Source organism: Priapulus caudatus, unplaced genomic scaffold (assembly GCF_000485595.1).
Source record: "Priapulus caudatus unplaced genomic scaffold, Priapulus_caudatus-5.0.1 Scaffold1520, whole genome shotgun sequence".
NCBI classification, from domain to species: Eukaryota; Metazoa; Priapulida; class Priapulimorpha; order Priapulimorphida; family Priapulidae; genus Priapulus; species Priapulus caudatus.
The window spans coordinates 1-5,253 of NW_014578581.1; positions in this window are offsets into that span (position 1 = coordinate 1).

Sequence of the window (5,253 nt, forward strand, 5' to 3'; positions counted from 1 at the left end):
GCCAAAAAAGTGGGGTGCCCGGGCCCCCCGGCCCCCCCGTACGCGCCGCCCCTGTGCCTACCACCAACAGCTGATACCACGTCTCGAATTGCGTGCTGTTGCATGCTTGGGTGTCGCGCAATATTTTGTCAAAGCCCCCCGTCCCAGAATTAGAGTTTAGCCCCTTCTCATCCCTTCGGGAATCTTGCCCCGCCCCGTTGGGTGTCTTGGACTCCGCCCCCTCTCCATCGAGGCTTTATAATCACTGTGTCGGACAATATCTGGTACCAGTCCTATTATACTTACGATAACAAGTATAGGGGCTAAAAAATACCACCATGCATGTTGTGGATGAGGCAACATTTTCGATTTGTTCGTGTTGCCTGAATATTTAGTTTTTAATGTATAAGAATATTAGAATGTATGGATTCGCTTAATATTATTTAAAGTCAAATGTTTATGTTGTCGTCAACTTTATTTCTCGCTTGCTATATCGGCATAGATGATATGAATAATTTATTATAGTCTTTATAAAAAAAAAAACAGAAAATAAAAAAGTTTTCGTTTATATTGAGTTTCATTTGTGAATTTTACAATTCCTGTTAACTTCGTTAATATGAAATTAGATATTTAATATCCACTATATTATGAAAAAATGAAATGATTTGTTTATTATTTCATCATGATAATAATAGTGATAAAGCAATTTTGATCTTAAATGTCGCTAATAATAGGCAATAGACTATATTTATTATGAACTGCTGACACCACCATAATGTATCACGCGTAATCAACGTATATTCAACGTAATTGTGTTTTGTGATAATTTTTTGTTTGTGACGACAACATAAACTTTGACTTTAATATAATATTAGCGAATCCATACATTCTAATATTCTTATACATTGAAAACTGAATATTCAGGCTACACGAACAAATCAAAAATGTTGTCTCATCCACAACATGCACGGTGGTATTTTTAGCCCCTGTACTTGTTATCGTAAGTATAACAGGACTGGTACCAGATATTGTCCGACACAGAGATTAAAGACCCGATGGAGAGGGGGCGGAGTCCAAGACACCCAACGGGGCGGGGCAAGCTTCCGAAGGGATGGAAGGGGCTAAACTCTAATTCTGGGACGGGCGGGGGCTTTGACAAAATATTGCGCGCACCCAAGCATGCAACAGCACGCAACTCGAGACGTGGTATCAGCTGTTGGTGGTAGGCAATACGTGTGTGGCAGGAAAGTCGTGTTTGACAGGAATTAAACTGGCTCGGCAAACCGCTCACGTAGATAAAGCGCAAGATGGTTTGTAGCGAAAGTTTGCAGCTTTACCGAGGATGTGTTCTGCTATTGTTTTTTTTGTTTGTTTGTTTGTGTGTGATGTATGTATGTATGTATGTATGTATCGTAGTATGTATGTATGTGATGTATATGTATGTATGTATGTTGTATGTATGATATGTTGTATGTATGTATGTATGTATGTATGTATTAGTTGTATTGTATGTATGTATGTATGTATGTATGTATGTATGTATTATGTATGTATGTATGTATGTATGTGATGTAGATGTATGTATGTATGTATGTTATGTATGTATGTATGTATGTATGTATGTATGTATGTTGTATGTATGTATGTATGTATGTATGTATGTATGTATGTATGTATGTATGTATGTATGTAGTATGATGCTATGTATGTTGTATGTATGTGTATGTTATGTATGTATGTATGTATGTATGTATGTATGATATGTATGTATATGTTTATGTATGTATGTAGTAATAGGTATTGTATGTATGTATGTATGACTGTAATGGTATTTGTATTATGTATGTATGTATGCATGTATGTATGTATGTATGTATGTAGTTGTATGTATGTTGTATGTACTGTTATGTATGTATGTATGTATGATATGTAATGTATGTATGTATGTATGTATGTATGTATGTGATTATGTATGTATGTATGTGTATGTATGTATGTTATGTATGTATGTATGTATGTTTATGTTGTAGTGTATGTATGTATGTATTATGTATGTATGTATGTATGTATGTATGTATGTATGTATGTATGATGTATGTATGTATGTATGTATGTAGTGTGTGTTTGTAATGTATGATATGTATGTGATGTATGATGTATGTATGATATGTCTGTATGTATGTATGTATGTACTGTATGTATCGTATTGCTATGTATGTATGTATGGATGTAAATTTATGTATGTATCGTATGTATGTATGTATGTATGTATGTACTGTAGATGTATGTATGTATGATAATGTATGTATGTATGTATGCTATGTGTATGTATGTATGTATGTATGTTGTATGTATGTATGTATGTATGTGAGTTATGTATGTAATGTATGTATGTATGTATGTATGATTATGTTATGTATGTATGGTTATGTATGTATGTATGTTAGTATGTAGAGTATGTATGTATGCTATGTGATGTATGTATGTAGTGTATGTATGTATGTATGTATGTTGTATGTAGTATGTATGTATGTATGTATGTATGTATGTATGTATAGTATGTATGTATGCTATGTACTGTATGTATGTATTGTAGATGTATAGTAGGTATGCTATGTATAGTACTGTCATGTATGTATGTTATAGTATGTATGTATGTATGTATGTTATGTTGTATGTAGGTTATGTATAGTATGATATGTATGTATGTAAATGTATGTTGTATGTATGTATGTATGTATGTATGTTGTATGTATGTATGTATGTACTTGTCTGATATGTATGTAGTATGTAAGGTTCTAGTGACAAATACCCCCGGACAATCACCCCGCGGACAATTTACCCCCGCATACCCTGCAATAACCCCCATGGCAATTCACACCCCGCGGAACAATATAGCTCCCCGGACAATTACCCCCGCGACATTTACCCCCCGGGACATTTACCCCCGGACACTTTACCCCGGAATCCCGGACATTTACCCCCGGACAATTACCCCCCGACAATTTACCCCCGCGACAATTTACCCCCGGACATTTACCCCCGGACATTACCCTCCGGACATTTACCCCCGGACAATTACCCGCCCATGCAATTCTACCCCCATGCCATTCACCTCGGCAATTACCCACCCGGACATTTACCCCCGACGACATTTAGCCCCGCGACATTACCCCCGACGACAATTTACTCCCGGACTATTTACCCCCCGCGACAATTACCCCCTGCCCATTTACTCCCCATTTGCCGTTCACCCCCGCGACACTTTACCCCCGGACAAATTACCCCCCGGACAATTACCCCGGATTATTTACCCCCGGACATTTACCTCCCGGACACTTCTCCCCCATGCCATTACCCCCCATTGCATTCCACCCCCGGGACAATTACCCCCGGAACATTTATACCCCCGGACAATTACCCCCGGACATTTACCCCGGTTCAATTTTACCACCCCGGACATTTCCCCCGGACATTTTACCCCCCCTGACAATTACCCCGGACATTTACCCGCCTGGAAATATAATAGCCCGATGTTTCATGTTTATTCAAACATTTGACGATCATATGCGCACATGCGCAATTTTAACGGTTGGCAGCAAGCAGATGCCTGATATTGTTCGATACAAAGCACACGCAACGCACGCACGCACGCACGTTTTACGTACACAACCCACGCAACGCAACGCACGAACGCACGCACTGTGTACGTATCACACGCACGCACACACTCATGCACGCCGTGTACGTTGCCACACGCACGACGCACGGCATGCACGGCACGTGTACCGTGCACAGCGCAGGCAGCACGCACGCACGTGTACGTAGCACATACAGTGCACGCAACGCACGCACGTGTACCTGCACACAACACGCACTACGTACGCAGCACCAACATGCACACACGTGCTACCTGACACGCACGCACGCAACGCATTCGGGCGGGGTAATGTCGGGGGGGGGTAATTGTCCGGGCGGTAATTGTCCGGGGGGTAAATGTCGCGGGCGCGGTAATTATCCGGGGGTGTGAATGTCGGGGGGGTAATTTGTCCGGGGGTAATTGTCCGGGGGGTAAATCCGGGGCGCATTAATTTGTCCAGCAGGGTGATTGTCCGGGGGGTGATGGATGGGCGGTAAATGCAATAGGGCGGTTAATTGTCCGGGGGTAATTGTCCGGGGGTAAATGTCCGGGAGAGGTAATTGTCTCGGGGGTAATTGATCCAGGGGGTAAATGTCCGGGGGTGTAAATTGTCGGGGTAATTCCCGGGGGTAATTTTCGGCGGGGTAATTGTCCGGGGGGTAACTTGTGCGGGGGGTAAATGTCCGGGGTAAAATTGTCCGGGGGGTAAAATGTCGGGGGGTTAAATTGTCGGGGTGGGTAAATGTCCGGGGGGTGAATAGGCAGGGGGGGGTAAATGGAATGGCGGTAAATCTGTCCGGGGGTAATTGTCCGGGGGTAATTGTACCGGGCGGTGAGGTGTCCGGGTCGGGGAGATATTGTCCTGATACGTTAGTGTTATGATTATGAGTATGTATGTATGTTTATGTTGTACTGAATGAGTAGTAATGTATGTATGTATTGTATGTATGCTATATGTATAGTATGATGTATTGTTATGCTTACTGTGTTATGTATAGTATGTATGTAGTTGTACTGTATGATACATATTATGTATGTATTGTATGTATGTATGTATGTATGATGTATGATATGTAGGTATGTCTGTATGTATGTATGTATGTAAATGTATGTCATGTATATGTATGCTATGTATGGTATGTATGTATGATACTGTATGTTATGTATGTATGTATGTATGTATGATTATTGTATGTATGTATTGTATGTATTGTATGTATGTTGTATGTATTAGTATGTTATGATGTATTTGTATGTATGTATGGTATGCTATGTATTATGTATGTATGTATGTATGTATGTATGTATGTTTATGTATGTAGTTGTATTGTATGTATTATGTATTGTATGATGTAGTTGTATGTATGTATGATGATGTATGTATGTATTAGTAATGCTTATGTATGGTATGTATGTATGTATGTATGTATGTTGTATGATTATGTTAATGTGTATGTATGCTATGTATGTATGTATGTAGATATGTATGTATGTAATTATGTATGTATGTTATGTATGTATGTATGTATGTTGTATGTAATGTAATGTATGTACTGACTTACTGTATTGTAATGTATGTTGTATGTATGTATGTATGTACTGTATGTATGTAATGTATGTATTGATGTATGATC